This window comes from Arctopsyche grandis, chromosome 1 (genome assembly GCF_051622035.1).
Source record: "Arctopsyche grandis isolate Sample6627 chromosome 1, ASM5162203v2, whole genome shotgun sequence".
NCBI lineage: Eukaryota > Metazoa > Arthropoda > Insecta > Trichoptera > Hydropsychidae > Arctopsyche > Arctopsyche grandis.
Window position 1 is genome coordinate 25003459 of NC_135355.1, and position 24580 is coordinate 25028038.

General features: G+C 30.9%; 1 protein-coding gene across 2 annotated transcripts in view; it reads right to left on the bottom strand.

Annotated features, from left to right (window-relative positions):
- LOC143913492 (glutaredoxin domain-containing cysteine-rich protein CG31559) overlaps window positions 1-11122 on the bottom strand; it is a 71700-nt gene extending 60578 nt beyond the window's left edge. Inside the window, exon 1 of one of the 2 annotated variants that reach the window (XM_077433445.1) lies at window positions 10978-11122. The gene's annotated coding sequence lies outside the window, so the exon portion shown is untranslated. Of the gene's footprint in view, window positions 1-10805 lie in introns of both variants that reach the window. The other variant, XM_077433368.1, reaches the window with a different exon arrangement.
- Between the last annotated feature and the right edge of the window lie 13458 nt (window positions 11123-24580).

A 24580-nucleotide genomic window follows, 5' to 3' on the forward strand; every position in this document is an offset into this window, starting at 1 on the left:
CGAAATCGAATCATCAGAAATATACATATATTATTACATTACAAAAATAAATAACTTACTCACACCATTTTGATTGACTTTTCAAGTTAATTAGCGTTTGATTTTTTTTATAAATATTTGTACTACCAATATTAGGATACTTATTTTTTAAGTAACAAAAAAAGCGGGGGGGGGGTCGTTAAATTTAAACACCGCCCTGGTACTTTTCTATTTAGCACTACACCACTGCATATAATAAGAGTATCTGCAATATATAAACAATAAGAAAAATCTAAATTATTGTCATAAAACCTATAGAATTAATCTTCAAGTATTTAAGAAAAATAACATTAATAAAAAATGCCAAACTACTGAAGGATGTATAAATAAGATGCAAATTTTTTCCAGATTTGTAATCATAAGTGAAACATAAAAGAGGTTTGTAAAAAAATTTAGAGAATTTATGTAGTAAATTATAATTTAATGCAAAATATCCAACATAATAAAGAATTCGTAGAGTTCAGGAGTCACTTCAGTTGAAATGGCAATCTATGAGAAAGTTTTTTATTTAATTGATTTCTAAATAATAAAGCCATTTCGAATGAAAAAACTTTACGTATGTACATGCATACATACATACATAGGTATTGTACATATGTATGTACATAAAAGAGGTTTGTAAAAAGTACAACATTATTTTACTAAAAATTTCAGAAACAATTTTTTTTTAATTTTATTGAGGAAAAAGTCTTAAGAATTTTAATTTTTAGAGGCTAATTAAGCACACGTTGACACAATTCTACGGTAGTTTTCGAAACGAGTGAAATAAAAGTAATGGTGTTTCGTGACGTTCTCTAAGCATTTACGTGACAGATAATAAAGTCGCAGTTACTAAGAATACTTACTGTACGTTCTTATTATTCTTTTTTTTCAAGTTAACTACAATGATGTGATTCTTGGCCTATTTCGCTCATTTCACTTAATAATATTGAAAATAGCTGTCCATTAACGATCACGCAAATATTTAATCAGATACATACATACATAAATACATATAAACATATGTACATTATAATATATAAACTTATACAAACTCAACGATTTCGTCGCTATAATATTTATTATACGTATTTATTCACTTTTATATAACATAAGTTTATCTCAACTTATCAAATACATATGTCGTTATTATAATAACTCTTATAAAAACTCGTCTCATTTTTATTTCACAAATCGATCAGTATGTTAAACAACTTTTAAATCAATAAAAATCTACCATGTTCGGTCAAAGCACTTATAAATCTTACGATAAAATAAACTTCAATATGTATGAAATTTTTGTGATCAATAAAATCATATAATTTATGTATCATCGTTGATTTTTTAAGCAAACCGCTTATTGCCCAAGGTTGAGATTTAATTATACAAAAAATATATGTTTGCATAACTGAAAACACCATCCGTCAATTAAATGAAAGACAATAGCGCGATTGTAATGAGATGTTTACAGATTTAATTATGAAATCTGTTTCGTTTGTACACGAAATTTAAAATAATTCAACGAACGTCAAAAATATACAATCACTCAGGGTAGACTTTAAAAACTCACAATTCAACATAGCCATTAGCTTGTTCATAAGGACACAATCGAATCGAGATAAAATCTGTAAATTAAATGTCCGACTACCGGTTATTTGAGGCCTTGGATTTTTTTAATATTATTTATCCAATGCAAGTGACATATCTGTTGGTGAAAGTGTTGGGCATTTATCTATACTTGTGTACACAAGATACAAAAAAAATACATATATATATATATATATATATATATATATATATATATATATATATATATATATATATATATATATATATATATATATATATTATATATATATATATATATATATATATATATATATATATATATATATATATATATATACACACATATAAACACACTCACGAATATAAATATGGAATGTGTATAGACGTTTTAAATACACTTTACAACAAGTCAACATGGAAGAAAATCATTCGAGAAAATCGTGATATTTCGAGAGAAGAAAACCTGCCGCGTTGAATTTTGAATTGCCGACCTCACACGCGCTCAGAATCAATTAACCTAAATATGGCAAGAAATAGAATAAAATGTATACATTTGAGGATTATTTAATACGCGCTTGACTGCAGTTTTTGTTTTGTTTAAGTGTTACGCTTGAAATGAGAGCATTTAGTTTCTATAGAACCTATCCAAACTTAATTTTCGATATGTACTTACGTAAATCGTTGAAAGATTATCATAAATTTGATTTTTAATGTCTTCATTTCGCTTTAATGTTTATGTATAAATAATGTAATGAATCAAGTTTATATGTTGAATAATTTAAATCAATATACTATCATCAGAATTTGAAGGACTGAGGTAGAATTTTCAGATGACCGTAAGCCAAAGTATGAGAGGGTCAGGCTTATGCGATGACAACAATTTTGTAGTCTTCTGGTTCTGAATTGTGAATGCATTTAGAGCCGGTTGCAATAACTGCATGGTATGTGAATGTCATTGAGTTGAAGTAGGTGGTCTTTGACCAGAATGTTTACCATTCACCTGCGGTGGACATGTCTCATTCACCGGTGAACGATGGTTTGTGAAAACGTCGTCTCGGAGTGATTGGAAAGCGAATGGTTCGACACGGATGATGTTGCACAGTGGGGTTTGCTTGGTTACCATCTTTTGCCGAACGACAATACTTACGATCAGTGTCGTAGCAACACATTGGCAACGGGGTTGTTGCCAAGGGCGCCAGATCCAAGGGGCGCCCTATTTTTTTTAAGTTATCAAAAAGTATTTAAGATAAACCAGTAGACGAGATCGGACATCAAATTTAAGCATAGTAATAATATAATATGAATTAACGAACAATAAAAATTTTGACAACATAGTAACAGACTTTACAAACGATAAAAAACATGAAATTTTCAATTTGGTCTAATAAGTAGTGTTGTAATGGGGGATTTTTCGAGCCTGAGCGGGCCCCTCTTCTTTTTAATGTAAAATGTAGATTTTTCGTTTCTAATATTAAAAGAGTATGAAAATATTATATATAACTTTTATTTGTTTATTTTTTTTTTGTAAATTTATTTGTAAATTTATTTTTTCAAAATATAAATCCCAACATAGAACTATTCGTTTGAAACTTTCAAGAATTTTCAATTCAAATAGAATTAGGAAAAATATTTTAATTTTGTTTTTAAATCTTTCAACTTGGAACTTCAGCATCAATTCGATGCTTTCATTATATTTTTTTTTTACCGACCTATCACTTTCATTAACATATTTTAATTCGTGACGTTGTTTTAGTCCTAAAAATTCAAAAACTGATACACTTACGAATACATATAATAAATAAATTAAAAAGGTAATATATACATATTACAAATTTATTTTACTTTAACGAGACCATTTCAAAAAATAAAAATATTTTGATAAACTAATACTGGCCAGTTCAAAAAAAATAAGGGGGGGGGGGCGATAAGTTCGACGCTCCGGCATTTCCATTTTTAGCACTATGTATGTACTTACACCACTGGGTATAAGTTTATTTATAATTTTTACAATATGATGGCCAGTTTTTGCGACATTGGCAAAATGGGGTATGTGCATACAATATTAAAATAGTTTTATTTTTTGGTTCTTGCAATTTATTGACTGTTCATTTCTATATTTTTCTGTAATACTAATTAATTATATTTTATTTAATACAGTAAAAAATAAAAGAGGGCGCCAAAAAAAACCCCTTTAGATGCGAAGTGCGGATAAATCCAAATCACTGTGGGAGGTGCGGATTTATCCTAGTCCATATCACAAGGCTCTCAAGTGCGAGGTGCGGATTTATCCTACGCCTTTTTTAAATTTTTTAAAAAACATTTTTTTCTTTTCTCCCTCCCTTTTTTTAATTTTTCATTAAATTTTATTGAATTCTGAATGTACATATAGATATAATTATAAACATATAAAAATTGCAATTATATCTTCAATTTTTACTGGATAATTGACACATTGCATGACTTTTCATGAAATTTAATTGCGCACCCAAAGGTTTAAGTTCGAAAAAAAATATTCCTTAAAGGCAACAGTGAAAATCACTCATTTGTATTAAAAGCGTATTTAGCTTTATCGACGTTCACTAATGCAATTTCAATATTGGCATTAAGCAAATTAACAATTGTCTGACTATGTACATATGTACATTACAGACAATGTGCATATTTATCATATTTATGTGTGTGATATGTTCAAGTAATGAGTGTGGTGATATCGGTACCCATCTACAGTTGATGCCAGTACAGAAGAATTCCAAGTTTCTTTTTTAGCAAAAAAAAAAACAGCGTACAAGCAGCGGGTCGATTCTCTCCGTGCGCTTACGAAGAACTGCATTGCGAATATGCAGAAGAACGACAATGCGATACTGTTTCGTATGAAATAATAAAAAAAAACCGGATACGATGATTCAACAGCACTCGATTCGACAATATCGTTGCACTATAAAGAAGGATGTCACCGTTGGACGTGAAAAAGAAAGTACGTGCATGTAAATGGAATGAATCATTAACAAATTGTTCAAACGTCGTTCGCTGTAAGTGAACCACCTGGTGCTACTTAAGAATAGTTTGTTTATTACATGCTATTATTATGGTGTATGTTGAAATGATATTATTTACGGAATTAAATGTCTCGCGATTAAAATTGAATTACTTGCTAACTTTTGGCCAAATAGCGCTAAGGTCGTTTTGCTGACGACTGCTAAATATCAATCATCATAATGATAAGTAACAAATATTTACAAGTGAACGTTAAGGTCACGTTTATAAATATACGTACATAATGCTGAAGTTTTTCTAGTTAGTCGATACATTTTTTTTTCATTGCATACAAAATAAATTCCACTGTGATTTTATTTGAATATTTCCCAGTTTCATCAAAAATAACAATAAATAAGACACGCCGTCTTCTTGTCATTGTTTATTTGTACGATCTTAGTAATTCGAAAACTTTCCCCTGCGATTTTTCAAGTATGGGAATCAGCGTTATCGATCACTGTCAAACCTATGTCAATTCAAGAATAAAATATCACCGAAAACATTCCAGCGGGTAAGGTTTATGAAGAAACGCGACGGTACCTAGCAGCGTTTATTTTACATGTACAAAGTTATTTAAAAATAGCAGAGTGAAGCTAATAAGAAGTTTATAAGAAAACGTACCACGTACCTCTCAATATGTTTTCATCTTAAACAATACTGAGAAGACATTTCTTTTGTAAAGAAATTTATTTTCAAATTTTTCTAGCTAAATATCACAATGATAACAACTTAACGTTTCATTGACTATTATACTGAAGCTACATAGAACTATATGATTAAAAAATAATTTAATTTTATACGTGTTTTTTATAAAAGTCCATATATATGTACATACATGATTTTTTTTTACAGAATTTCGATAATACATATAATTATCCTTCGTAAAACTTCATAAATACTCATCGTGGAATGTTTAATGTTCAAAAATAATCATCAAATTATATAATATATGCATTTTTTATTAAATTTTATATTTATCACATTTGTATAGAATACATACATATATATGTACATACATACATTCGTTGTGCACAAATATCCCGCACATATAAGGCTTTAAAACCAGTTCTTCTCGCGCCAGTTTCTTTTTATTTTAAATAGAAAAAGTTTACAAGGAATCCGGTGTTTCGCCAATGGAATGGTCGAAGTGGATTTCAAGGCTATCCCGGTCGTCAATGTGTTAAGGATAATTTGCAATTTTAATCCGCGAAAGGGTCATCGTTATTTGTGGAGTCTTTCGTCTCGAGGAAAATTTCAAACAAAACGCTCGCAGGACCGGTTAAGAAGAATTTATATGTGTAATCGATATGGTGAAACGATTTTATGAAAAAAATTAATCGATATATTGATGAATAATGTGTCAATAAATATCAAATGGAAAGGATGCGATTAAATAGAGAAATTGTCGTAAAAAAATAAATGCACCGTTTATTAATTCGATATTAAAAAAAATCAATCAATTATGTGTGAAAGTGAAAACAAGAATATTAGCACGCGTAAATACTTATTTCCTATATTATACGATACAAAGTAAAATTTTTATTTTATCGAAAGTAAATATATGTAGCAATCTTTAAATTAAAAATAAAAATACATTGAAGCATTCACAAGTATAATAAAAATGACCACCAACACGAAAGCCATGTGAAACGTAAAGGAGGTATGTAAAAAGACATGACGAAGACTCTTTGAAAAAAAATTTAATCGTCGAAAAAAAATTTCCACCTGCGGACATACACGTCATCATCATCATCATCTTTTCGTGTCTGGGGTAAGTGTTAATAATGCAGTGCGTCAGTGTTTTTGTATGGTAAAAGCAAAGGCACTCTGGGTTAAATTACCAACATACACGCGACTATCAGAATCAAAGATTTCATAGAAAGTGAATGACCACAAGAACGAAACAATCTTTGACACATTATTCAACTATGAATACAGGAATGTGTATTTTTATTAAGAACTGGAGTTCGAGATTTAGAAAAATAAAAGTAAATTTGGCGATCAAGGTATACATATGTATGATGTGCATGAGAACCCAACATTCGTGTTAACCAAACCGTTAAAATTCGCTTATTCACGGTTTTATTCTGTGGGTAAAGACTGGTCTTACACTTCTTCCTGTCGTGTTCGAAACCCGGAACGACCGATTCGAAGACATCCTGTCTATGCAGCTGTCATCGTTGTAATCTAACTCCGACCACATTGGAATAAAAAAAACTTCAAAAACTTGTGCTGTAGGAAGTGATCATGCGATATTCATTTTTTGTCGTTGATTTTTTCCCCTAACCGATCGTATTAAATTTTATTTACAAAGAGCAAAAGATCGCCTGGCGATTTTTTTTCGTTAGCGTTTTGTCAAAATAGACGACATCCTAGCATCTTATTTTCGCGTTTAATCTCTTTTGCGACGTATAAAAAGAGCTCCTTTAATGGTTTTAAAATGAGTCTGCATAAATGGATTTCGTCATTTTGTATGATGTACAGTCAATATAATTGATATCGATTGCTACCTATTGAATGATTGAATAATTCAGAAACGATACACGTATTCGTTTACTCTTAAAGTTCAAAACAATGGATTATATTTCATTGAACGAATTAGCCAATCGCTGCTAGCGTTTTAGTGAAGTATATATATATACATATACACACATTTTAGTAAATTGTATACATGCATTTACATAATATTTAAAAATATCTATATTTTACGAATTTTTAATCGATAAACTTGAAAAAAAGCAACAGATATATTGTATGATAATAATATCATAATTTCGTGCCCAATTTTCATACATGATGGTAAGCATTTTTTTAACTATAAACTAATATATTTAATAGTAGGTGTCAAGTTTTATTTAATAAAAAAACTTATTCCTATCACATTATTTCTTACGTTTTTTTTAAAAAAGTTTTATCCCAACCTCTAATTTGTCGGAGTCGGGGCTGCACTTTGTCGAAGATTAATCTTCTATGTATGTATGTACATCGCCTTTAATATCAGTAATTTTTTATTCAAATCCGTAAATTAAAAGATGTTTATTGATTTTAAGATCGATTTTTGAAAACGGTGACGGTATTTTTACAGCAAAAATAATTGAAATATGTTTTTACATATAAAAATAATTTCGATTGTTTTTTTTTGTTTGAATAATAGTACAATTTAATATACATTTCGACTGAACAAATCATTTAAATATGATGTGCATTGATCTTTGTCTGTCAAATTATTATGAACACGAGATTAAAGTTATTCTCCCCCCAAATAAAAAATGTATAGGTTAGTTAGGATTAATCAATGGTATAAGTTAGTTAGAAAATATACGCAATTAAGTAGATAAGAAATAAATCTGACAATCCAATAAAAAATATCGCTTTTATTATTTCAAATTTTCAAAACACATTTAGACTACTCAATAAATAAAATCTACTCGTTAAAATTATAATTTACTTGTATTTGCAGATAAATACTTATACATATGACTCCTTTTTATTTAATTAGTTATTGAAATACCAACTTAAACTTACTTATGTATGTATATACCAGTGGCGTGTCGTGACTTTTAAAACAGGGGACTAGGTATTGAAAAAAAATATATTAATTTTTTTTTAATTTCAGACAACAAATAAGATAAGATGAATTTCACATTAACATACATTAATTTTTTCAAAACTTATTTTATGTTTTATAATATCCATTCTCAATTGATTTTGTTTTGTATTTGGATTCTATTATATGTACATTTGTTTATTGAAGATAAATATGGTTGACACTTTCCGTGGCGTTTTTTGGCTTTATGAAAATTGCCGATATCGTAAAAATCAATGCTATTTCACACACCTCTATCTGTTTCAAACGAAATACAAAATCAATAAAAAGTTTGTTTTTCAATTTACACGCAGTTAGCCATTTTGACGAATTATAATAATTTGTTTTGATTCCACGCACTCCGCATTGATTTGTTTTGAGGGAATCGTTTTGAGAGCCGAGTCCCCTTGCCATATTTGTATTCAGAAGTTCTGTGTAAATATGTGTTATTTTAACAACAACAAAAAAATCAGAATGATGTTTGATTGACACAATATTCTCAGTGAAAATGAAAAGAGACGAGTATATTACAAAATTTTTTGTCTTCGACGAACCGCCTATACATAGCAATTCTCCAGTAACACGGCGGGAACAAAATTGAGACGGCGAGCCGTGCAAGCGAACTACGTGACGGACCATACCATAACAATTCACTACCTCGGGTAGGGCTGATTCCGTTTTCCAAACTTCGATAATTCGACTGAAAAATATCAGTATGGATAACGATTTGAATTTATTGAATTGAACTGTTGATATATTTAAATTTTAGGTAAAAGATTTTAAGAGCCTAGCCTATATCCTCTATTCCAATGACGGCACGCCACTGATACATATGTACATAGATAAGGGGAGAAGATTATTTACATATGTGTATCACAATGATGCATTCAATAATTGGCGTTAATTTCAAATGTTTGGAATACAGTTTGTAATCGAATTTGATTCAAAATAAACATCAGATTTTCGTTTTTGTAACAAATAAATAAGCGAACATTACATGTAGTACATCCTATCCTATATCCGATCAAGTACTGTCTATGTACATAAGATATAAATACACGTAATATGCACTTGAGTAAATTCAAATAATAATTGAGTGAATATGCTATCGACAGTGCGACGTTGATTGAAACGTATATTACATATGTACATAGAATTATTACCAAACAGTAACAATAATTCCACTTTCTTGTTTGTCTTCTACCTTGTGGGTCATCTTTGTTTTATTTCGTGTCCAATAGTGCATTCAGAAAGTCAAGTTTCGTTTACGGCAAGTGCATCACGTACTCAGTTAGTATCATTTGCTCCTATAATTTGTATCAATAAACCTGAATACTTTCTAGACCAGTGCACACACATACCGGCTAACGAACGCTCACGCAAATAGTGCGTTCGTTCGAGAACACATTTCAAATACACTTCTATATATATGATTACCCGCTATTAAATAATTCGACCGTAATTACGATTAGGCTATCGGTTTCTAATCATCGTGACTGGTCGCATTTTTAGATGTCACCGTTAACCGACTCGTCGAATATGGCAACGTTAGCCCATTGATTCCAAAAGGCGACCTCGAATCGTTTTAATATATTCAAAGGAAGTGGTCGTTTTAATTATTATCGCAGAATTTGGTAATATACGTAGCTTCTTGATTGAATTAATTTTAAAAGTAAACGGTACTCGGCAAACGTACATGAAATTTCAAAATGTGATCTAACCGGTATTGTATAATGTTAATTTCAATTTGATTATGTAAAATTCGATGTCATCGCTTGGCATAGAAAGTTTTTTTAAATGAGAGAAAATAGACAATTGAAATATTTTGAATAAAATGTAATATCTGATGTAAAAAAAAAGAAATGACAAGAGTTATATCAACTATTATTCAGACTATTAATTATATTAACGTTACGGCCGGGTTGATGTTTGGTTTTCATATTATAATGTATCGTTCGTTAGCGGATGACACACATTTACGTCAAAACAAACATATTATTTCTTTGAAAATTGATGACTTAGCAGGTAAGGCGTTAATGTTGATGGGAAATTTCAAAGTTGATAGAATATTTTTCAACGAAAAAAAAAGTGGTAGAAAGCAAGCAATTTTCTGATTAATTTAACATTCTCAAATGAAAAATGAAATCAAATTTTAACATTTTTATTACTTGAATTTAAATATTGTAACTATTATACAAAAAATGCTTCAATATTATTATTTTTTTAAATTGTGATAATTTAACTATTTTATTTTTATGTTTCTTAGTACTGAAATTAAGGGTATTTTATATAAATCTTTAAAATATCACAAAATACAAAATCAAATGACACTACATCATTACTGATGCATACATATAAGACCATTATAAACTAACCAGTCGTGTTGCATGTTAACCGTAACTTATTTCAAGATACGTATGTACATATGTACATACATATAAACAATATTTCAAAATCAAACACGACATTTAAACATTATTAATCCTAACGGCATACATTCAGATCAAATGTATAATTTCTCACATTCAAAAACACGCTCACTATTTTCAGACACACATATCACATGTGAAATTAGTGAAAAAGATAAAAATCAACATACCAAAAATTTAGCTTTGATTAATCCGTATTGGCGTAATGCGTTGCACAATAATTTAAGCACGTATGATAAATAACACACCGAACACTTGTACGAATAACGAAGGCACTGTCACGGGTCACTGAAATAATATTATAAAAAAAAATGCAAACATCCGAAGGTGACCTTAAAATACCTGTTCGGTGGGCCTGTGCTTGTGCCGCGCGATTATGACTATTGAGTCTTGCGATTATGACCCTTATGGAAGGGGCTATAAGAGTTTCTCGAGACGTAGAACCGCGACGCGACCGACGTCTATCAAAGCCGCCTCAACACTGAACGGCTCTCACCGACAACGGTTGCCGATTTCCACAGAATTCTGATCTATCTGCAGTTTTCTTGGTACTTTGTACCTTTGAATTTCACTGATACAGGACGAGTCTTTGCAAATTTTTGCAGCAATGCAATAACGAAGTGTTTTGTGTAGTTCTTGTACGATTTGCATGCGTGGCTCGTGAATTATTCCGTTGCGCTAGTCTTGATGAATATTTGTGAATTAAATTTGAATAATTAAGCATAATATAATTATGATATTAAAGTTAATTAACTCGTTAAAGAATTTTATGATGCTCGATACTAAAATTTCGGTCAACGTCATTTTGCAAAATTTTGGACTTTTCAGTTTCAATCTGTTTAAAAAAGCTTGCGTTCCATTTAAATTTGTAGAAAATTATATTTTATTTATCATTATACTAATTAAAATGTATGACTAAAATAATTTATTTGCGTGATACAAATTAATAATTTTTAAAATCCAAATTTCTTATTCTATATATAGGAATTAAATGATATACATACGCTTGACACTATGTAAAAAAATGCAAATTATAACTTTCTTGTACGTCCTGACTAAGGATTCTAATTTACATAAATGCCATTAATTACAATTGCAATTAATTTCATAAATCATTTTTTCTACTATTGGTATACCGTTATTTACCGGTAAACGAAAAAAATCGTAGATTACATAACTGAATGTGGTTACTTTTCCTAAAAACGTTAACCTAGATTGAATCGCACATAATTTAAAATAATAATCTTAGGTGAATAATGTCATATAAATACATTAAAGTAAATTTGTAATAATAAGTGAATTTTTTTTTTTAACCAACCATGCATATTTATTTATTTAAAGTTTAGGCCATTTGAAAATTTGGATCATAATTGAAACAATCGTATGATTATGTACTGAAAATAAACAAATTCCAGGCATTCAAATCCACAATACGCCATTTGCATCGATTTTTAATGTAATATTATGAAATAATATGCATGTATTTGTAAATAATTATTTATATTTAGGTCAAATAATTCAAATATCCGGTAGTAAAGTAGAAAAAATAATTAAACGTATGAAATTAGGATGGAGTACATTTAGATGAATGAATATTGTTTTTAAATCAAAAATGCCACTCTGTCTGAAGAAAAAGATCTTTGATCAATGCGTTTTGCCAGTGATGACGTATGGATGTGAAACTTGGACATTGGACGCCAAGATTCTATACAAAGTCCAATCCACTCAAAGAAGTATGGAACGCTGTATGCTTGGCATAACTAGGAAATACAGGAGACGGAATACGTGGGTGAAAAGTATGACAAGGGTAGTGGGTGTAGTGGATAGAGTGAAGAGATACAAATGGCAATGGCAATGGCAAAAGGAAGACGAAATTAGGAAATTGTGTGGGGTGAGATGGATAAGAGTTGCGCAAACCAGAGACGAGTGGAAGCGTGTTGGAGAGGTCTTCATCCAGCAGTGGATGGTGAGCGGCTCATAAAAGCAGAGCTATGGAATCTTATGTGAAAAATATGTGACTACGACTCCGATTTATTTTTTTTATATATGTAAGCAAAGTGCCACATATGTATATTGTGAGCTGATGTAAATCATTTACGAATACACACACACACACACACACACACACACACACACACACACACACATACACACACACACACACACACACACACACACACACACACACACACACGCGAAAATAATAAAATATACGCATTTGGCGTAACGGATTTGTCAAATACCACTCTCCAATTTGACATGAACATAAGAAAAATGCAAATATATGTATTAGTAATAGTATTAGTTAATCACTATTTGTTAGTAATTCAATACTCATACAAAAAGTTACTGGCAGGTTCGGTGAGAAATCCTCAAATTCTTGCAGAATTGAGCTTCAATGTTCCCAGCCAACTCGGGTATTGTTCTCTTCTCCCATGGCACGTACAAATTTGATGGCTTCGTTACCTGTTGCTAGGGGTATTAAGCTCCTCAACCAGATTTATTTTAACTTGGCTTTGTTTAATCTGAAATATACTGATATCTGGTATTCTCCATTGCATTGAATGGAATTGAGAAAAGCCTAAAAATAAAGAAAGGGACATGCTAGATGAATTCGAAATGTAGTGTTGGAGATGGATGCTGTGCATCCCACGGACTACAAGACGCACGAACAACTCCATCCTTAACGAATAGGCAGTTTCAAAGAGACTCTCCAGGCAAATTACCAGGAAGAATGCGGAGAGTCTGGCGAGGCTGGTAGTCACTGGAATGTTGGAAGGAAGGCGAGCAAGAGGACGGTCTCCCAAGAGATGACTCAGACAAAATCAAAGAACTGACTGGATCGTCGCTTAAACTGCTGCCTTCATCTTGGCACAGAACCGGGAGGAGTGGATCCATCAAATCCCAGACGAAGCTCAGAACTGAGCAAACGAGGAAGAAGAAGATGCTGATCTGGTTGAAGGATTCTTTAATTTGAAGTCATAAATGTGTTCTAATATTATATGTACTTGTTTCATATTTTATGTTAATTTTGTTTTTTTTTCATGTCTTATTTTGCATTCATACTTATTGTATTGATGACTTAAAACTTTAATATCACTATGGTAAAATTGGATTTAAAGGCGAAATCAAAGTAGAAGTCGTTTGAATTTTCATTGATTTTGATTCCAGCTAAAAACCCACGATTCTCCACAGAGCTGTATAAAAGGGAAAGTAAGCTGTGTCAATTTGAAGTGTGTAAAAAAGCACTTTTTCTCGATCACAATCTAATCGCAAAAATTTAGAATTGCACTATGGCGGTATTCAAACCCCCCATTAGGACAGGACGATCGATAGCTCATTTCAATTGCCTACTTTTTGTATGGGTATTATTGTGCGTGCATTATATAAACCGCTTTACAATTCCACTGAATCGAATCGAACGCCATAAGTACCATTAAGACACAATAGTGAAAGTTCCCATTAACATTGTCAATCCCAATTGAATAAAACAACACAAAATAAAACCACATAAAATCGATCACAATAAAATTTCGATCATTTGGACAAGCCAACGTCGGTCAATCACCGCTAAATGTATAATTATCGACGGATTATTTTTCCGCCTATTCGAGATACGAATTCGGGCCGACGACGATCTATCGATCATTTTGTCGGTTTGTCGGCGTTTTAAAAGAAAGTTTCATTTGTAATTTTTAAATGTATCGCGAGTGATGTCATTCTTTCCAAATTAAACAGTTTGTCTTCAAAAGAAAAATTGCAGGAATTTTTAAAAATAGTTAGCGTGTGGGTGTGCGATGTTTGTATGGTGAATGTACATCAATCAAATGAAAATTACTAGTGTTTTCACAACTTTAACATTTTATTTGACTGTACATAACAATTCCTACAAAAGGTTAGATGTGTTTATACATTTTAAATTACCGCTTTGAATTATTCGCATGTTAATAATCGTGTCAACTGAACTTTGCAGCTTCGCACGGTGATTAGCGGAAAAGCTGTAAGACGATTTTAAATTGAACACTTTTGAGAGGCCGAATGAGCGACAATAAATTAATTGTTTTGGTTTTATTTCCTCTCTGCGCTGGGAAAATACTAACAGGATCACTAAACGTTGACTTAAAAGGAAATGACATTGTATTAAAAATGTATGCGTCGAACAATGCAATAACTCAGGCCGTATAATAATACTGTTCAGGCCGTTGACTATTTTTCAATTTATATTTTAACTTAACATGAATAAATGAATATGTAATGGTGTCAAAATGCTTTCAAGCTGTCATGAAGAAGGGCGTGAATAATCGAATAAAAAAAGTTATAAATTGTAATACAGAATATTGTTTTTCGTAGACTTTCGTTTGAACGGTTATATTTTTGCAACCAATATGCCAATTGTTTGGCATTTCTTTTTAACAATAATATACAATCTATGTGTGCCTTCAAGAATAATAAATAAAATATGATTATAAAAAAGACCACACACACACTTTCACGTGAACTCGAAAAAATTTTTGATATTTTGTGAAATTATGAAATGCGTAGGCCTTAGCATTAGACTCGGACACTTAAAAGGAAAAGTGAACGTATGTGGTTTTTTTTTACGTAGGCTTACAATTCGACCGCAGGTGTTTGCAAATGTGGTGCTTTTTTATGCTAGCTCGTTAATCGAATCATCATTTTTCTCAATAAATGAGCAAAATTAGAAAGTCACTCTTGATTTTCGTAACAACGTGAGAAACGTACCTGTGCGCTCATCTCTGACCTCAGCGAATCTGCGCATATCGATGATGTCATTTATTATATTTCCCGATGTAGAAAAATCAAGGTACATCAATCTTTGGAGATGTACCTTTGCTCTGAGACGAAAAAATAAATAAAGGAGAAGCGGATGGACCACATCGAATCCTTCAAAAATCAATCTGCTATTTCGTTACGCCACATTCGCAAATTTCACGATGGCTGATCTTTGCCAGCGAAGCGTTTTTATGATTTACCAATCGACCAGCTAGATGTGCTGGGATGCGAACTTTGCACTTACATAGGTTGAAGCTGGACGATGATGTCATCTGAATAACCGGTGATGTTGCTAAGGTTTACAATTGAATGTCGATGGGTGTGATCATCTTATTTTATAATTTCATAATTTATTTTTTTTAATAATTCCAATATATGTATGTATGTACATATGTACCTATGTATATATGTGCATGATATGAAAATATGTATATTATATATTTATGTACATATATGGGGTGTGTAATTTAGTCGAACTATGTTTAAAATTAAAGATCTTTGGGACTCACATAATACATACATTCACACAATCTATGTACAGTTTGTAAATAGTACAGGCAAATGCGATATTTTGGTTAGACAATATATGTATGTATGTATATTAAGTACATTCACATATTATACAAATACTTTTAAATTAAAATAAATAATCATTCGAGTAGTCAACAAAATGTCACCATGGGTATCTACATAAATTATAATACTATTACACATAAAAATGCATAATAAATTTATGTTTGAGATTTCAAATATATTTTTTTAATTTTGAATATAATATATTTGTAAAACTGATATCCAATCTAATGATATTTGATGAAATGAATACCAACAATATGTATACAGTTTTATTTATATATTTAAACATAAGGAACTTATGCTACTATGTATGTACATACATATGTATGTAGATACATACGTACATACATTATATATATATATATATATATATATATATATATATATATATATATTTTTTTTTTTTTTTTTTTTAAATGCTTTTTATTATTACGAAATTATGTTCACAATACATCTTATATCTATTTTAATAGCTACTGGTCTACTGATCATTTTCTATTTTACAATTTAATTTAATTTGGTTAGTAATCACAGTATTATATTATTCTAATGTTAATCTAAAGCATAATGGGAAAAAGAGCTCAAAAACCTATTTACAATCCTTATAATTGTTCATAATACATCTAATACATAATATTAATTAAAGACTCTCTAAAGTCGATGACCTAAAGCAGATTGTGTTTAGGTAATCTGTGTTTATACCTGAAGGGTATAGACATTTTGTTGTAATCACCGAGACTCTTCACAAGTGTGTTAGTATGGTTATTAGTGATTCTGTCATAGAATCTACTGGTTAGTTTGTTAGTAATGTCTGTAACAAACGGAATATTATATATGGCATGCAGTTTTTTCAGGTTAGTATATATGGGTGTATTATAAATTATTTTTAGGGATTTATTTTGTATTACTTGGAGCTTGGAAAGGTTAGTATATATGGGTGTATTATAAATTATTTTTAGGGATTTATTTTGTATTACTTGGAGCTTGGAAAGGTTAGTATTCGAGGCGTTATACATTATATATGAATATATGTATGCACATAAATAAGAAGCTTATATAGATACAATATATTATAAATAAATAAGTAGCTACTATGTACTTGCATATATATTTTATAATTAGTATTTTGTTATGTTATGAATTTAGGATATTTTTCATAGAAAGGAAAAGTAAATACTTGGGTGGATGAAAATGTCATCCAAAATTGCAATACATATTTCTATTAGTATTTTGTGAAAAGTAAAATATAAATCATTTTCATTGTGATAGTAAAAAAAAACACTGTTGTTATATATAAATAATAGTGCACGCAATGTGTGCGGAAGTAAAAATACTAATTAATGAAAAGAATGATGCGAAAGAAAATTTTCTCGAAAATCCATTATTTCCGTTGCGATTCGCACGATTTGTATTGAAAATATTTTTATAAAAAAATGTACACACAAACTTATTAAAATTTTGCGTGTTAATTGTTCGCTTACTCTATTTGTACAAAGCAGGCGTCATATTGATATTGCCGACAAACGTTTTCATCTTCCAAATTTCATACCGCAGCGGTGAGAAACAATCACGCACCGCACTTATGAGAACTTAAAATTTTGATAAAATTCAATTAAAAATATATGTATGTGTGTTTCTTTGAATTTTGACCCATTGTGTGCATTTTGGTTTGCAAGCAACTGGACAATGACCGATGAAAGTTGGCCCGCGCGTGTGCTAAGGTCGTCATGCGGAAATCAGCTGTTGGACAAGCGATCAAGTTCAGTGGAAGAAGCAGTTTAGCCCAACGAAAGGCCGTTTGCTGGTCCATTGTGCAGTGGCAAGGCAGCTTTTCGAAGACAACATCTTGGCGTGGGAGTGGTCTCCAAGTCAGATACGATCCGGCCGCTGTGAGGTCAACGCTCCATCATGAGCACCACTCTCACATTTTGACAATTACCTTTAGGCTATCAAATCTGAATTAGGTGCTAATTAGAAATAATAAAAATAAAATTCATTAGATTAAAAAGGCAGATCAAAATTTTCAAAAAAATATACAATAAAGGACACCATTACAGACGCACTATGTTGTATGCTTTTGGATGTCAAAGAGAGATCATCATTTTGAATATTAATTTGTTCATTTATTACCCCCGAAACGGCACGTGCTTCATACATACAATATCTTTAATATTCCATATATACCTATGTGCATATGTTACAGTGAAAGCATATTTCAAGTGAAAATATATTTTCAGTAGTAAAAATATATTTTAACCAATTTAAGCAGTGAAAATGTATCAAACAATGAATTTACAACGTTTAACTCTATAAATTTAACCTTAACAACCCAATCTTAAATGTATAGGGTCAACCCTTACTTAACCTAACCTATCCTAACCCTTAAATAATACCAACCCTAACAATCTAATCTTAAATCAATAAAATCAACCCTGAAAATGTAACTGGTTATGATTTTACTGAAACGTCACTGAAAATATATGTATGTTCATTTGAAATATAATGTCACTGTGACATACATTGTATACATACATACGTTAGATGAGAACTCCCTTTGAGCATCGTGCACAAAAAAAAAATCAATATAAAAAATAGTGGCATTTGTTACTACCAATATTAATTTACTTAAGCAATAAGTATAACACAATTTAATTAATTACCAATGCGATATTAATAAATTAAAAAAGCTTAATTTTCCGTTATTCAATAATTATTTTAATCAATTATTTCCATAAATTATTTAACCAGCAGCGTAGACTAGTGGTTGGCATATATACTTTCGAACATAGTGGTCACGGGTTCGAGTCCAACTGGTTGCTGCTGGCCAAACCTTTGTTTGTGACTCCAGGTCAATCTTTTCCTATCAGAGTTTGACAATTTACTTGATTTTAATTAAACGGTTCTAACAAATTGGCAACCTTTACCCATTTCTCGCAATATTCGAGTTTCCAGCATCTCGAATTTCGCTGATTCGTATAAAATGCTGAAAATTTTTCCATTAATGTCTCGCAAATTTCGTGTTCTTCAGAAACTTTAAATTTGACGATTTATATAAAACAAAAAAAAATGTCAGCTTATCAAAAATGTATGCATAGATCTCTAAGACGCTTTGTCAAAATTGTTTATCGATGTTTGTAATTGGCCAGGAAGATGCATTGGGGTTTACCTGTTAGGCCTTCGTAAAATTTCCTTATTAACAAAATAATGTGTTGAGTCTTTCTACACCACGCTAATTACCAATCAGCGAATATCGAAAGAATTTAAAGAAATTTTTGTGTGGAAAAGATGGTCTTAGCTTTAAAATATTTTTATATGTATATAAATCATTGTCAAGTGAAAAAATAGGTTTCTGAAAATATCTGAGAGCGACGAAGCTTCTCATTGTCAGTTATAACTATAATTACAATATTCTTGGCATACTTTATCTTTGATTTTAATTTTTTTTACACACTAAGCGACTCCTTTGAATAGAAGGTCAAAAAGGATGCTTAGTGTCGACTTATTTTTCGATTAATCCATACAAACTAACCAATTAAATGTTTTCTTTTAAATTCAAAACAATTCAACTAGCATAAAATTAAAATTATGATATTTCGATACTACCAGTAATCTATTATATGTATGTACATATATTACCGGTAGTATCGAAAGAAGGATTTTTGGCCAAACTCCATCGGTAGTACCGGTATTGGAATTGCTAGTAACGATATCATTTGATTATAATAAAAATAGTTCAAAGTATTTTTTTTCTTAAATAAATCAACAATTAAGTTACAAACGTATTCAATAGCAATTCAATGTACTTACATACATGCTTATGTATGTATATTTTTTAGGTTTAAGTTTCAATAAAGTTTGTCTAGTCTACATGAATAGAAAGCATTAAAAAATTTTGGTTTTTTCGCTGAGAATTATAGCAATGATCGATATGTATAGAATGTTCGTATTATACGCTTACGTACTTGTACGAAATATAAATTAATTAAAACCGATTGCCCAAGTATTTTGTACCAAAAAATGAATATTTTTCACACGTTCGAAAACCGATCTCACACACGCGTGGTTTGAACTTTAAAATAATAATAATAAAAAAAACGAAAATATTCGAATGGAAGTTTTCATTGGAGCTAAAATTTATGCTAGAATATTTCATTTAGATACTCTTTTCAGGATCATTATAATAATCTTAAGCTTTATCTCGACATTCAGTTAAATTTAAATATTCAATTCGATTCAATTTATTCAGAAGCTCTTTCACTATTACGACATTTTACGCTAATCTATGAACACGATCGATTGTTATAACATTTTCATTAGTCGTAATGCAAATATTACGCAAAGACTCACCTTTTTGATATTCGTGTGCTTTTTCATAATTTTTACAACACCTTTCCAGTACGAGCAATGCATTGCGACAGCGAAAGCATTTCCTTCCTGTTTGAATGCCGACGTAAATAATACAAAACATTATCAAATAGTGATTGGAATCAGCATTTCAAGTGTGAAAGGAACAATTTTGTACACATACATACCCACTTATGTAGCTACCATCGTTAAAATTAAATAATAAACTATTCGGAACGAATTTAAGTAATTTTAGAAGGTATTTTTAAGGTACTTACTTTGCGGCAAAGAAAGAAAATCGATGGTAATTTCGATAGAAATTACAAATTCACCAGAACGTTGATTAAATTTCTAATCTCAATCCTCACCTTGCAGAATGTTTGCTTGGATTGGAATGAAGAGATTAAATTTTATTAATTTTGAACCGCAAAGAATACAGCCGCGCAATTACTCGGTGCATTGTTTCCAACTATGTTATTGTTGATGGCTTTCACCGAAGAAATTAATGAGATAATCATAATATAATCAGGCAATTTATTTGGAGGAAATAAGAGGATTAGAATAATAATAAATACACCAATTATTTGTGATATTACATGTATGCATATTCAAATTGGACATTTTAAAATTAAATTGTGCAATTCTACGTACTCTCGATTCTAATTTCATCTATGGTTCTAATTGACTGAGAATAGTATAGAACGAATATGCAGTTTGAAATACCTGAAAGTATTCATAAACACGTCATTATTTATAATATATTTTGAGGATACATTATTGGAGTTTTACTCACCGCTTTTAAGGTTTCATGCGAGAGAGTATGTATAGGTCCGGCAGACGAGGAAAGAGGTCTTTGAGCCTGGCGAAGGGCGATCAGAATCATTTTCCTTTCTGGGACTCTCATGTCTACCCACGATATTCCATAAAAGGCATGGGCTAGTTTGCAACTCTAAACGCAATAAGAATATAGCAATTAGATTATAAAAAAAACATTTAAAAATAATGTCGTTGATATATAAGATTTAATGAGGTATTTTGAAAATGGCTGTACAAACCATGTCGTGTAAATTTTGTCCGAATCCGCACAGCAAGGTGATTTCAATTAGTTGGATGGGCACCACGAATAATATGGCCATGTTCTGAAAATGCAATAAGTAAATGCATCAAATACAACTTAAATGCATATATGTACATGCTTTACCGTGAGCTTGCATGTGGAACGCACGTTAAAATTGCACTTATTCCTCTCAATGAGCGTGACTATGCATATCGCAAAGTTATGGGTATATCGATCTATAGCGTTTTAAAACCACTTAAAATTATTTATTTTAATATGAATTAATATCTTCAACACTATCGTTTCGATTCAACTGATAAAAATATGTATTAATAAAAGATTTCCGAAGGCTGAACATATTAATATATTACATTACATGTACCTATGTACATATTATCATCATCATTCTCAGGAATTCGCCATCCACTGCTGGATGAAGGCTTCTTCAAAATGATTCCATTCGTTTCTGTTTTGGGCAACTCTCAACCATCTCATCCCACATATTTTTCTTATTTCATCCACCCATCTTCCCTGCGGCCTTCCTTTCAACCTTTTACATTCTCTCAGGTACCAACAAGCACTTTTTTTGTCCATCTATCGCCTTTTTTTCTAGCCACGTGACACGATCATTGCCATTTCAATCTCTTTTTCCTCACCATTACATCAACTACCTTTATCAGACTTCCAACCTACTTATTCCGTTTTCTATCTCTCAAGCATACAACGTAACATACTTATTTGAGTACACTGGACCTTATTCAGCATTCTGCTCAAATTTCGCCAATCGCTCAAGATCAAGACACACTGGTGTACAAATAACTTTACCTGAATATGAAGCATTGCGAAGCATATGCAAGATGTACTGACGAATATTTGCAAGAATAGAACCCTACTAAATGCCAAATTGATGAGTCGATTACCACTGAAATAATGATTTTATGTAATTAAAATTGTGCGCACAATTTTATGCCTAAAATTGTGCGCACATACTTTTTATCATTTATAATATCCATCGATATATTACACATATTATATATCTATATTTATACTTACTTTATAATGTGAACGTGCTTTTCTATGAATCTACTTAAATTTTGTTTAAGTTCCCGTTGAATATAATTCCGTTTAAACTTAAAAGTGGAAATTTCATAAATCAATATATCCAATTGATTCGTGATGAAAATGGAGAATGATATATATAAACAATTGAAACAAGACGAAAATATGGCCAGAAGAGTATAGCCAATAGCTTGAAAAGTGAACTCAATCGCATATAATCGAGTCAAAGGATATGAACTGCCCACTGGTAAAGTTACCTCTTTTGTGATATAACTTTTGAACAAAGGTAAAATTAAAGTCATAATTAAGACTGAAAAATTTAGTCCGAATACAGAATAGGTCCATTTATTTGATTTTTTCATTGATAAAACTTTAATTTTGACGATTGTTTCATCATTTGAATTGAACGATGCGAGATCCTCGTTTAAGTAGACTATAACGTCTAAGAAATGGTGACGGAAAACAATCAAGTCGAAGCCTTTACATAGGCAAATAAAAACATTGGCGCAGAAGAAGAGGTTGATGATCACTTCTTCTATTGATTTTTGATTGTTGCACAAGAAAAACACACACAATAAGAAAACACCGGAGCACATCCCGAGTGCGAAAAAACCGCGAACATTGCCATACCAGCGTGATGTTTGATAGTTTTTTATGTCTATTTTGAAAATGGACAAAAAAATTATCAGAAGTTTGCAGGAGTCTTGAAAAAGCATTATGTAATATTCGAAGATGATCGTCAGAAGCGGTGGCCAGCATTCGAGTGAGTGAAAATGTAAGAAAGGACATGCGTTGCATGCTTGTCGCTCTAATTACACACCTTGCGTTTTTTCTCACACGTGATTTGTCACGTGTATGTAGTTTTAAGTATATATTAGTACATAATTCGTACTTTCGTATATCGGATATTATTGAGACACCTCAAATTATAGGTTGATTATGTAAAAAAATACACATATTACATATACGACCAGACCAGAATCGATAGTGTAATTATATTATAGTTTATGCATGGGATAAATTTTCGTTCAATATACAATTTTTAAATAATACAAAACCTGATTGTTAATGATTTTAGCGTGAGGTCCGGTTCGCATGGAGTCTCGACGACCTTCTTACCAGTCCCCTTATGACCTCTATCACATTTCAACCTTTTGGTATGTCGTAATACAAAATCCGCCATTGTTGAATCATTTCATTGAACAATAAAGCATGCTATTAAATGAACTACATATGCAAAGGGTGAATAATTCGTATGCTGAAAATGTTGACGGCAATAAATATGCACTGGTAGACTTTGCAGGGTCGTCAGCCTCCACCTACCACCACCCACAACAGCCGATTCATTTTATATTCAAATTACTTGCTGTAGTTAAAGTATACATATGTATGTACATATATGTACATTCAATATCGGTGCACTCCGTTTTACCAACTAGCAATATCTCGAGACACATTTTCTCAACCTTTCGTCTGCTTAAACAGGAGTGTGTACATATATTGTATACAAACTTGTTTTTGTATACACGTATGTAATATAATTAATATACGAGTCATATTGTGATCATTCATAGATTTTTAAGCTATTAAGAGACCTTTAAAATATAAAAAAAACGTTTAAAAATCTATTCTTACTTTATTTTTTTATAGTTAATGTTTATCTCGTAAAATAAGTATTTCACTTTATAAAAAATTTTTGTACAGTTATGTGTTTTGTATATATACAAACTCGACGATGAAACACACCGAAAAAGTTGGGAAAACGAGTCTTAAGATATTGCAAGTTGGTGGAACGAAGTAGACCCCTTATATAATATATAGATAGGTATAATTATGGTGTACCAACAATTGAGCCCAAGACAACTGCCCGCCGACAATAACGACAATACAATATAAAAGTAATTTATTTTGCATGAATTTTGTCTTAAAAAGTATAATAATATTTGTAATGAAACTGAAAAAATCAATTTAAAGGTCCAAACTAAACATTGTTAGTATAAAATAATTACTAAAGAATCTTTGCACATTAATTCTAGGGTTTGAAACCCACTAAATTCAAAAATTAGAAAACTAGAACCAGTATTAAATTTCTGTCAATCATCTGTCCTACAAAAG